Below are 14,009 nucleotides of genomic sequence, written 5' to 3' on the forward strand. Positions count from 1 at the left end.
AGAATTACTTGAAAATAAATCACAGCATTTTTTTTAATTGCAGTTACACAGGACACATAATGTGTCCTGTAGCTGAAGCCCCCACACACTATATGGTCATCTAAATGTCAAATTCCTTCCCCTTGGGCCAGCAGTGGAAGCAGATTTTTTAAAAAAGACCTTGGAAGGAGTAGACAAAGCAGAGCCCAGATCTCCAAGGCACAGAGACAGGTCAAAGGTTGTATCGCACCTGCCAAGTACTGGCAGCAATTAAATCTGTGTTTGACACAGGTCTGACAGACATATGGATCTTAAGTTTTTTTCCTTGCTGCTTTCCACTGCCAACCTTCCCCAGTCCAGGGACCCCCATGGCTGCCAGAACTGCTGCTTACCGTACCCCACCTACACACTGCTGCAGATGACTGTGATATGGGGCTGGACAAGCCTGATTCAAGTAACTACTTGTAATGTAGCTATAGACCATTCTAAGTACCAAGCAAGGTTAAATACATAAATAAGTCCTTTTTTTGCACATATGATACATCTTGTGGGAATGAATCCTGCAATTTTTGTAATTGTGGTTACACTTTAGAATCAGAAACCTTGAAGATGTGTGTTATGCTCCATTTTCTCTAAATGAATGCATCAAATTATGTGAAATATATAATAACAGTTCTTAAAATGGCTGTTAAATGCCTTATATATCCCATTATCTCATACATTAAAATGAGATAATAGATCGAGCCTGTTCCTACAAACTATGAATTTATAGCACTTATACTTTTGGTTAGAGCTCCTTCCTTTAAAATAAAAAAATGATACATCTGTGATTTCTGCTCTTGGTCATAACTTAAACTTTGAAATAGCAAAAATACAAGCTGTGTAAATATCAACAGGGAATGCTTTCATCTCATTTGCACTTCATGGGTTAATGCTTAATTACTCTGAGCACTGAAGAACTCATACCAGCACAAAAAGGAAAAAAATCATTAATACCTGAACTTGGGGGCATTACAAGCATTATTTACTTAAAGTGATATAGCTCTAAAGGGTCACTTAAATGTAAACATATATAACGTATAGTTCAACATGGGACTGTAAAGTAGAAATGCTGGCAGAAGCCATGGCAGCTGCTTTAGTATGTGATACAGATAGATGTTCCTACGGGCCAACCTTTCAGCCTTCAGAATGCCAAATGTAGATCTGATCCTGGATGTGCACTTACTAATGGGATAAGTTTGAACCTAATTGCCTCTTTGCACTTTCAATTACCAGATGGAGCATGTGAGCCCAGGGTTTTATGCACACAGCAGTGTCTTGGTTAGGACCTCAGTGACCCTTGGGAACGACGTAGCTGTAAAAGAGCAGATGAAAAGACAGATTCACACACTGGTCTAGCCAATTGCTCCTTCTACTTTTCAATAATCTGATAAATTCAATCAAAAGCACTTGGTATTTCTTCCCCTAAAGTTTTAATCTCTTCATCCTTGATTTTCACAGCTCCTCAGCAAAGTTATTTTATAGCATCATTTTGTGACTGAGGCACTGAACTGAGAGGCAAATGAGTTCATTCAGCTCTCGCTTTTGTTCCAGACTGCTTGTGTCATGTCAGGCAAGTCATTTAACCTCATGGAATCTCAGGTCCCATCTGTATGGTGGAAAAAATACAACCTGCCTGAGAGAGATGCTGTGAGGATACATCTATACCTCAGGAGATTCTTAGATACACCAGTAATATGGCCTGAGTAAATACACAGTGAAATTGGTTTCCATCCCTCCTGCTCGTAATTCGTGGGTTGCTACTTTTTACCTTTAGCACTGAAGGACAACTTATACCAGCATGAAATGGAAATAAACATTAGTATCTTCATTCAGTAGCATTTTATACATGGTTTACTTTAAGATAGCATTGGACTAAAGACCCAAGCAAATGCTAAGTGAAAGGGAAGAAGATCCTTTGCTTTTAACTAATTCAACACAAGTGCTTAATTTCTAGCACTCCAGAAGGATGGTTTCCTCTTAAATCTACCATATTTATCTTTAAAACCTGGTAAAACATGAAAAGTGAATGTCTACTAGCATGTCTGTGCTACATTCACTGCTCTGACTCTTCAGTGGCGCAAGCATTTCTGAGGTACTTTTAACTTCCAAAACGTACTGCACACTGGAAAACTCCCCCAGGCCTGAGGGGTTAATCTCTGGTAACCCAGTCCTGCCTTGGCCATTTATCAAATGATTGATGTCCATGAGGCCCATTCAACAGTTGATTAATTAGAGGCATAGGTGGCTCAGGTGGCAAGGAGGCTTACACCCTGGGCCTGTCCTCAGAGCCTGAGGGATGCCATCGGGCGGTCCAATTAGACTGGAATATTATAGAGGTAAACAGGTAGTTTGCCTATTGTTAAGGCTTCTCTTGGCCATAGAGAGATCGAATTAAGCTGGATAGTGACAAGGAACAAGCAGAAAAGAGACACGGACATTTGTGAACCTTGCAAGGAAACTCTAACTCTAGGTATCAGCCAGGCCTACTTAAAAACTGGACAAACTCCCACGCATATGAAGAAGGCCATCTGCCCACAGGGCTCGTCTTTGTGGTGGAAGCTTCACAATGAACCTAGTTAAATGAGAACAGAGGAAGGATACATAGGGCACAAAGTTAAGGGCTGTCACTGCAGTTTGCCTCTTGCATTCATCACAAATGCTCATCAGAGAAGGGTTGCGTTTAAATCATTATCTCCAAGAAGAAGGCAAAAAAATATATTTGAAGATAACCAGCAAAAAATAAAATACAGCTAGTTTATAACTACAGCAGACAAGAATGGTAACCTAAACTGCCTGCTGTTCAGCACTATCCGTGAGCTCCTCAGGTATGCACTTGTCTGAGAGATGACACAGACTCAGTACTGACATATGTAGCTCCCACCACACACATTATAAAGCCAAGAGAAAAACAGTTCAGATAGAAAAGCAGCGTACCTGGCACAAAGACACTGTACGCACCGAAGTCCCATGGTCCACAAGATTTGGGGAGATCAGAGCTCCACCAAATCCATTTAGGCAGCATGCTGACTGCATGAGATGTTTTCCAGCAATAACCAATAAAGAAGTGAAGTTCTTCAGTGTCAAGACACACTGTAAATGCCTACAGTGCATCTCAACAATATATCTTTACAGCCAGTGATAGATATTCACTCTTCAGGATTTTTGTTTGTTTTCTTTGTTTGTTGTTCTGTCCCCCAAGGATGCACACCCATTTTATAGTAAACTAAAAACATATCTTCCATTTGTGAGTTTTCAAAGATAACAGACTAAGTGATACAAATTTAGCTTTAGCTACTTCCTTAAGTGCACTGTGTATGCAGTCTTAACCTACAGTGCAGCACCCTTTTCTTCTTATGTATCCATTCTAAGCTACACACAGAATTATATAACACGCAGTATTTCAGATTTATCCCTGTGATCACAAATTTCTGTGCCAAAGATTAAACCATGGTCTTAGTGCTTTCCAAGTTGCAAATTCCTCCTAGGCATTGAGGCAGCTCAACAGGCTGCTCATTACAGTCAAACTTTCCTCTGGTGATCCCTCTCCAGTTCTTATCCTCGTGAACAAAATGCCAGCACTTTGACCAGTTACATGAAATGGAGCATATTGTGTCTAGCCTTTGAATAAAACATATCTGTTACACTTTCCATCTTTTGTGATGTATCACGCTGGATTGTCATCCAGATGCTCAGGTGGTTTCTGGCTCTGTAGGGCCGAAGGACATGCATAGCTCTGTAGGATAACACTGTTATCAGCATGGTAATTAAGGTGACCTTCTCACAGGCTAGCCCTTAACACTAAGGGTATGAGGGTGCTCTGCTCAACGTGCCCGCCTGCTCCATCCAAGCCTAAACAGGAGCTGCTTCTCAAAGCCAAGAAATGTCAAGTGGGATGTGAGATTTATGGGGTGATGAGCTTTCTTCTTGAGCATGTATTAAAGAAATATTAATTAAGAACTTTTAATTAAATGTTTGTGGTCCACTTGTGAAAGCATTGTTCTCTGATGTTATGACATCAGCCTAAGATTAAATCTCCTACTAAAGATCAGATTATGAGGATATTTTCACATCCCTTTTTGCTGCTGCTGGTTACTGGTGTTTCTCTGCATTGGCAATAAGAATATCCTGCAATAACAGGATGGAGCACCTTTCCTGCATAAAGGTACCCAAAAGATAATTGTATACACTAAAGGAGGAATGCAATTACATATAGCAATGACAAGGAATGGACTTTTTAATAGATGTCTAACACCGTGGATATTTTAGCTAGTATTTGTATTGCCAACTATAAATACATATAGTCAACTGGGAGAAAAATCCTCCTTCCTCAGCTCCAAAAATCAGCCCATGAGTTACTTTTTTTTTTTTTTTTTTCCCTCTCTCTCTAGCATTTTGTTCTATTCTCTGGGCTCCCGAGAGGAGTAGAAGAAAACATCACCTCCATATATATCACAAACACTAGTGTGGTACCTGAGAGCACTAAATTATTTCCAGTCATAGTACCATCACTAACGATATAGGAATGAGGAGAAAGCAATGAAGCTAGGAGATCAGAAAAACAGCAAGGAGCAAAACAGACACATTAGAAATGTGAATGAGATTGAACTTCAAATGCTTCAGAATAACATATCTTTGGAAAAAAAAAAAATAATTGAAAAAGCATTAATGGGAAGGGAGAACATGTAAGTGTAGATGTGCTGGAGCAACGAGCAATGACTGATGGAATATTCCTTGGCTATGATGGCAAGCATGAGAACTCTATGACAGCTAAAGGAGATCAGCAGTCAGCTAAATGAGCTGAATACTAAAATGTTGGGCCACAGAAATAAAGTTTTCACAGCTATAACAGTATTTCAGAAATCTATGCTATCTGACCTGTCCTGCATTTACAGAATGGTTTATGACAGCAGTAAAAAAAGAATAAATGTAATTTTACTTGAAAACAATGATAGCAACTCTAAGGAATTCAATATTTCCATTTATAAATAGAGTATTAAAAGATGGAATCAAATGCATTTTTATACAAAGCATTTTCTCAAGATAAGCACTGCTCATAGTACAAAATATTATTTGCACAGTGATAAAACTGATTCTATGATTCTGCAAAAATCAGATGACCACAGTCTCTCTTTTTTTAATCCACCCCCAACCCCCGGTATACAGGAAGGAACAAGCACAGGCACAGAGAATACTTTTGGGGAACTACACATGGTTGGTCAGTTTCTCAAGAAGGAAAAATGTCATTATTAAAAGTACTATAATTATAAACATCAACTTATCTGCAAGCATCGAGAGATCTTAATAATCAAAACCATTTTTCAACAGAACTTTGAATATAGACTTAATGAATTGTTTTTAATTCCACAGAAAAGTCAACCCAGCTTTCCCAAAGGCTGGAGGGGAGCAGGGATAGGAACCAAAATAAGACCTCAAAGAAAATGGATATTCCCTAACTGCTATATGGGAAAAAAAACTCAGATTTATCAATTAAAATTATTGATAATATCCAAAAAGTCTAATAGAATATTTTTTTCTATTTTAAACTCATTCCTCCCAACAGCAGCTCGAAATAAAGTTTTCATGTGTATTTTCATGTCACAAGGTAATTGTTCAAAAGAATTTTAATTAAGATCATTTTGCCATTAACTATCTGAACGTTAATGAAGTGTGAAAAACATTGTTTCTGTAAAATGTCTTTTAGCATACAGGTGGCCTAATTACAACACATTGCCTGGCTGCTGCATCTACTACTTTAGCTTATTCAAGCTCAGAACAAAAAATATATTTAATTCTATCAAAGGACTCCTATCTGCTAGAAAAATACAAGGTAAGATGTGAGCTTATAAGGAACATTAACATTCAGTGCCAAAAGGTGACTTTAAATTTAGGTCTAGGCAAACATTTCTGCTTTAATATCAGAAGCTGCTTGCTTTTGCTTTCTGTTTTGCTAGTATTTCTCCAGGCTGCCCAAAATTACCTGTTAGAAACATTTGATTGCGCATTTGCCATTATTAAAATATTTTAGAAAGAAATGTACATGTAGTTAGATATGTGCATGGTTTAGAAATAAACAAAATAAAACACAACCTGATTATGACCAAATCAGTTTGGGAATACAGAAGCCATTTTCTGGCAAGAAACAAAAAATAATTGAACCTGCAAATTCCCATTTTCCTTTCTCTGCAGTCAGGTCTGCAGCATTGTTGATCTGGGCATGCTGTCCACCTTGCAAAAATTGCTTCATCGCAGCAATGACTTCTGAGGTCCCTGTGCTGCTGCTGCCGGCAGGCCCCGCCACCCACATTTCTAAATCGGAGTCAGAAAGTCAGTGGATGTGTAGGAATGGGCCTTTGTGGGAACATCTGTGTGACCTGTACAGAAATTATGGGATTCCATTTACCCTGCCTGTTATAGGATTGAGATACACGTAGTCTGGGTGCATAAAAATTCTTTGCAGAGATACTTTGGGAGCTAAACAGACAAGAAAAAGGATCTGCATGACAGACAGCAAATATGCTGTCCCTGAGCTAAAAAACCTGTCTCTGAAGTCCCAGCAAGTGGAAGAATGGAAAACCTCGCACAACGAAGTGCCCCAGAAAAGGGTGGGAGCCGACAGCAAGGACCTCTAAAAGACTGGCCCAGCAGACACAACAGCCCAGCAGACAGAACAGGCAACAAGGGGTTGATCTGAACATATTTTTTTTACTGCAAAAAATAGTACAGGAGCTTTCCTCATGCTCCAATTAAAACTCTGTATGTCACAGAGCTCTCAAGTGAAAGCAGTTAAGAATGCAGTATTGCTTTTTCATTTACCCTTTTAAAATGATCATCAATGGCCTAAATATACTCTCCAGACAAGTTTTTAATCCTGCTAGAGGTTTTATTTGTTTGTTTGCTTCTTTTTTTGCATATAGAACAGCCGATCCTTTCAGCTTAGTCCTTAGCGGATGGGATACCGTGTGCTCTTTGGGGTGGGACATTTGGAGACCTCATCAGCATCCTGAGCAGCCACAACCCACTTCGGCATGTAGTTTTTATTTCCTACAGAATGCTATTCAGTAGCTATTTTATTACTCTGGATATTAAATGCCTATGGCTCACAGAAAACAAAAACCTCCCTAAACAGTTAACTTAAACCAAGTTTTTACATCTAAACTATTTTCTTACTAACATGCATTAGCTGTAACAGATTTCTCTTCAAAGAAAAATACAAAGCTCAGTTTCAATATGCATTTAGCCAAATTATCAAGCCCATATTGTCCTGCATGTAACATTAATAAGTAAATTATACAAGAGACAGTAAAAATTAATCATTTTTACTTCCATCAGAATGCTAGATAATATGTGATAGATAGCTCCCTGTGGCGTATGGCTGAGAATGACATTATTTAATGACCTTTGCATCTGTAGAGTTAAGATCATGCAGGGTAATTTAAATTTATAATATGTTATGCTTCTTTCATTGTTCTAAAGTTATAAAAATTGATCTGCTGGGGATCGCACAGCTCATGCCTGCAACTGTCATTCCCGTTCCCAAAGATGTCCCTGTGTTTCACAGGCAGCCCCACCGCGAGAAGGCAGGAGCCATTGCTCTTGCTACACTGGGTACATCCAGGTCACCGTTGTGTTTAATATCAACCTTTCCAGCCCTTGGTATATTTCACTATAAAATAAAATTTATTTAGTATGTTATTAGCCATGATATATTGTCTTCCCATTATGGCCTCTTGGGATTTTTTCCACATCATTTTGATGTACCCTAAAGAAATTCTTTTTGATTGCACGTTACATACAATAATCCTGCTCATTATTTCCTGCCTCACTGTGCTGTTCCTAGTAGCAGAGGTACAAAACTACATTGGTCTGGAAGAGATGCCCACAAGCCCCAGGCCCATGGGCACCCCTCCCTCAGCCACCAGCTGCCTTCTTACAGTTTCACCACACTGGGATTCTCTCACATCTCCCTCCCAGTTTGATGCAAGAAAGGGACTGAATGTGAATTTAAAAAAACACGTCTAAGAGTCTCTCAGGATTTTTTATGAAAACACAGAAAGAAATAACATAGAAACAGGAGCGAACAGCTGGACCAGTTCAAACTGAACATGCACATAGTCCTGTGTCCTCCAACATTGCCCACAGACAATATTTAGAGAACAGAAGAACTGGGCAAGAACAGAATAATTCCCAGGATACCTTCCAGAATACCTTCCCAGCCTGCAGCTATTTGTGGTTCAAGAATTTCCTCAAACTGAGGAGGAATCTTTCTATGTGACAGATTTTTTTCCTCCGAGGATTTTCTTCAGTGTTTTTTTTTTTTTTTTTTCCCAGTCACTTTTTGAACCCATGCAGATTTTTAGCATATCTTACACCCTATAAGATGGACACAACACCTTACATTAACAAAACAGTGAAGGCACATCATATCATTAAAAGTTGAATGCGTAATTTTGTTTCCCAGGGCTTACAGAATCAATTTATATATATATATATATACACACACATATACACATACACATACTTATTACTAATAACTAAGTAATAACAGCTAGATTTCTCTATACTATCTTTTAAGAGACCTATTGTCTTTTTCACATATCCTTTGCTTGAATAACAAAGAACAAAAAGAACTCTGACTGGTGGAGCTTCTCTCTTTGGTTTCCAAACCGTCAGCAGTGATTTGGGTTAACGTACAGATTGTACATGTAAACACATCAGGAGAGAAAAATAACTAAAATTTGATCTGAAATTTGAAAAAAGTTGAAAGATAACTCAGTAAGTCACCATTACTCAGTGTTAATTATCTTAAAACAGAGATTCAGGAGAAATGTGGAGACAAATATATACTCTAATTATAAACACTTTTCAAGATTCATAGTACAGAAATCCTTTGCAGTTTACCTATCTCATTAATCTCTAAAAATATTTTAGCTAGGGTCAGCTTTTTTTTTTTTTTTTTTTCAAGTGCTATACCTTCTATATCTTAACTGTTTATTAAATAGCCTATAATTTATTTTTTTTTTTTAATTCCAAAACTAAAAAATGTGAAAAACATCACAGTTTCTACATGAGGACAGCAATCCTCCTCACACAACTACATCTTAGGCCTTGGAATCATTGCTGTAAAAACTGGTAAATTTGAATATATGTAGGAGAGCTATATATCAGGGTTCTTTTTATTCAGAGAAGAGCAAACTATGTTTTAGTCCAAACATAGTTGGACTATTATTCCCTATGTATTTGGAGCACAGACAACAGCTCGGATGGTGCCAGTTCTGATATTGTTCAGATAGGTGAGGCAGAGCTTGCGCTATATAGCTATTGGGAATTTAAACTTGTTTTCCTCTGTCAAGTGGAGAAGTTTGAGATATTCTTGAAGACAATAATTTTTCTAAAATGGCTCATTACATTCCTGAATGCTGACTGTCAGTTAATTATTCAGGAAGACAGCTGAAGTACATAAATCTAAAACAGCTTAATGTAGCCCCACGAAATTCTGCAAGAATTGTGCAACAACATAGATTTATATTTTATATACTTATGCTGAGCTTGTAAACAACTAAGATAGAGAACATGTTTTCCAGTTCTTCCATACACACACTCTGTAACCTGTCATGACATTTGCAAAGCTCTATAAAAATCCTTCCCCACACACAGAAGACTGCCAGCTTCATCCCTGCCTTCACACTTCCTCTGCAACACACCTTGTTCTTGACAATGCATCCGAAATTTGGGGAAAAGACATTACTGAGAATTTCCAATGTCAGTCTCCAAGCAAGTAACAAAGCATATGTTAAGGTCAAATCTCTCTCATTTTTAATATTTGCAATTTTTCATAAACATACCAGTAAGAAAACTGCATTCAGTGTGGAGGTGTAAAACTTATGTATAAAATAGTTCAACAAGGCAATAATTCAACAAGTTGTCATCTGAAACTGACAACTGGTACCAGATGTTGAGGAAACAAATAAAAAGTGTCAGTAGGTGATTTGCTCATGTTTTATGCTCTCTATATTTATATATATATATATATATGTATATATATATATATACACACATGTATATGCACACACACCTTTGACACTATTTAATCTACTATAAAACAAATACACATATCTTTAAAAAGATTATATAACAAAACTGGAATAATTCTTACCTAGCCCTCATGATCTCAGCAGTGTACATGACTGAAAAAAAAGAGCTAACATTTGAATACATTTCAATATTTTTTGGTCAGATGAAACAACATAAAATATAATGCTGCTTCAAGAAACTTTCTTAAATGGCCTGGTAGATGGCAGAACAAGTTTGTTTGTTATAACTCTTCCCTCCCTCTCAAAAACAAAGCAAAACAAAATAAAAAAAAGTCCTACACCAAAATGTCAAAGAAAATAAAAGGATTGGAAATCCCAATAAAAGGAAAAAAGGTGGGGCATCCTCAAAGACCGTTGCAAAGACAGATATAGTTTGACTGAACATTAACAATCAAGCAATAAACAAAGGGGGAAAAGTTACATCCAGACTCCAGAAAAAAAAAAAAAAAAAAAAAAAAAGTATGTCTTTCAAGCAGTTATTGCTTTGTCCTCATCACAATAATTAACATGAAGTCATTAAAAAATTGACAGTGGTAACCTTTTAATATATTGCTATGAGGATTTAACCATTAATTTCAGAGTATTTCCAATTAGAAGTCGGATTAATTTTTAATCATAGTTTAATGCAATTTCACATTACAAAAGCAGTTCTTTCCTTTTATAGCCTGAGCAGCTTCGTGGTGAAATCAGTGTACGCCACCACCAAACGCTTCAACCCTGCAATGCGCTGTGGCTATTTCTCTTCCTGTTACTGTAAATGGGAGCATTTTCCTGGTATCCTCCATATGACTAAATGAATGAAATCACTCATATGGCCTTCATGGAGTGAAGTATGCCTAATTAGTTATTTGTGCTCTCACATAAATGATCTTGAGGAGGCAATAATTGTACTGAATATGCATTAACTTCAAGAAAGACCCTGAAAATTGGCTAGAGAAGTAATGGATTAGATAGCAAATATTTCATTTTAAAACTTCCTCTGAATTAATACATGCATTAGTCATTGCTGTGATCACACGGGGCCAGTGTGGTGAGCTGTTGTCACCGTACCCTGTTCAAACATCACATGCCATTAACAGAAAGTTTCTTGATGCTTTGATTTCTGTTTTCCTTAGTCAATCAAGTACCAGCACTTTTTTTTTTTTCCCTTACTGAAGTTAATTATGTTTTTAAGTCTTGAAATGCTTCCACCTTCTGAACAGAAATATTTATTTTAGAATCATTTTCTCCTCAATATCCAATTAGCCTTTTCACAAATAAATAAGCCATGGGGTTAGATTGTAGCTGCTGTTAACAGGAAGATTCAGAGGAAGAAGAAAGGACAGAGGATCCCCCCTTCCCCACGTTTGGCCAACCAAACCCAGCTGGCAGCCAGAGGCACAGGGGATCAGGCAGAGGCCTCTTTCCCCAAATATTTTCTCGCCTGGGGTTTCTCAGTCTTCTGGTGGCTCACTTTCCAAAGTAAAGTGGCAAATTCCAAAGCTGAGTTCAGGTGGGCATCTCATTTAATGCATGTGATTAAGCCAGCACTAATTTTCCCAGCCATGCCTGCCTAACGTCCCCTAGTGATAAATAACTTACCCTCCAGTATTAAGTATAGGACATTATATATGCATAGTTTCATACACATCCCACAGCAATCTGGTTTTGATAGCTAGAATACATATTTAGCTCTTATCTTGTGGAGTGACTTTTAATGACATTTAGAAGTGCTAAGGTACTTTGAGGATTAGGCTGCTTATTAGTCCCAGTGTTCCCTATAAGTGGTTGTTCAGATATTAAACATTCCCTCTGTCAGGGTACATAAACAGTGAGCCCATTTGATACGACGCAAATTTTCCACATAATTCTGTTTGCTGAGTTTATTCTCATTACCTTTACACATTTATCTGCATATGAACATTCATGGTATAGTAATTATTTACTTCATCTTCTCTTTAGTAAGTGCTGAATCTTAGGAAGCTGCCTCAATTTTTACTCAGACCATCCTTGTTTCTCAGCCAGTCAAAACTGCCTTTGGAAGAATGCAATGGCACTTTTAATGGCACACAGAAACCTATGGCACTTTTAATGCGACTCCTTTGGCAGTCTCCTGTCACCTTTGGACAGAAAAGGACAGAAGAAGTCCTTCTGCAAGCAGCAGACATAACTGCTGAAATGCAGAGAAGAGATTTCACAGAGTGGTGGATGGGTGCATGGGGTAGATGGCCCCCAAGGTTGTTCCTGCTCCCACCCATACGCACAAGTGGTACAGTTATGTGTGCTTTGAGCTTCTTCAGTGGAGCACAAGATTAAGGAGATGAATCCTGATGTTCTCCATGCCCTCAGGTTCAACAATGAAGACAGCAGTGGTGCCATTATGATGGGTTTTCCAATGATTTCCCAATGAGGGCTAGTTTTTAAAATAAAACTTTACATAACTTCCCAGAGTATCTGCCTAAAGAAAAAAAAATCCTGTCCTTTCTTGACTTATCCACCTCTCTTAAAAGCCAACAAATCCACCCATACAGCCCACCATGGATCATGTACAAAGGGACCATCACCTCCCTAAGCATCACGTGGATGCTTTTGCTGCTTCATTCTTCAGAATCTGCTATTCAAACAAGTTTGTGGATTTCCTACTGTCACAGAGATCCCACTCATCATAATTGGCCATAACGTCAGCTTTTAATTTTGTGCAGAGAAGTTCAGTCAGACTGCAGAATACTGAAGTCTAAACATAGAAATTGATAATAGGAGGTTTGGGTGTGGGGAAGCCAATTGTTTTCCTCTTGTGAGTTGATTTAATGTTATATTTCAAAGTATAAACACAATAGTTCCAGCACTCTTTCTTCTAGAGGAAATGCATGCAGCTTCAGATAACAAGATAATGCAGAGAGGATTCATTTCCTACAAGCTGTCTTGGTATTGTTTATTGAGCTAAATAAATGTGAGGGATGTGCAATACATAATCATAAAACATCTTTCTGTGGCAAGAGGAGCTCGATTCTACATGATAACTGATAATGGCTTTTTGTTCTGGTTTTAGAACAAGAATTAGAGCAATCAGTGATATGAAAAACAGGACAAAAAACAACTCAGAACTGATTCTGCATTTAGTCATACATAAGCTTCCTCATAAGTTTTACAAGGCAGGCTGTGACAGGATGTACAGACATATCTCAGAGGTGTTTCATTAGATTAAATTAGTATTTCTTGATTTGGATATGCTTACAGAGTCATAGCTGATGATTTACCTTTAATTGTTCCTCATGCAAGCCAGTCTTTCCCTCTGCCTACCAATAGTGAAGGTGCTATACAATTAATTATCCATTTACAAATATTACAGGCTCTGCTTTAACCACCCTGTGTCCTCAGTATATCCTAAAGCACTGTCTGTTCGATTGCCAGACTAGCTTTCCAGTTTCAGAGTGCAGTTTCAGATCTTTAATTTTCTACCAATTTAGCCAGATTGAAGATGGCCAATTTCATCCAGATGATGCTAGCTGCCTTTTCTCAGTGACTTAAAAGTAATAAAGAAGTCTGACCTTCGTATTTCAAGTGGGGGTGAGGGGGGAAATCCACACCAGTCCTTGCTCTAATGAGCAGCAGTTCTATGATTGCACAAGACAACGGCAGTATCTCAAAGCTTTTGTGGCTGCCAAGTAGAGTGAGGCTGCTTTAACAAGGAGCTGAAACACCTGCTGAAGCACAAGGCTGGAGAAGTACTTGAGCTGCAGCTTGTTGTTCAACACTTACCATTAAAACCATGGTTTCTTGGATGAAAGATAACTGAAGAAATGTCTCTTGGAGTATGCCAGGCAAAGGAAATGCATCCCCTTTTCCACAGAGAGAGGTTTAATTGGAAATTAATGCCTACAGGTGAGGCTTACATAGCAGTGAATAGCATTACATAGC

The sequence above is a fragment of the Aythya ferina genome, assembly GCF_964211825.1.
Source record: "Aythya ferina genome assembly, chromosome: 9".
Lineage (NCBI taxonomy): Eukaryota > Metazoa > Chordata > Aves > Anseriformes > Anatidae > Aythya > Aythya ferina.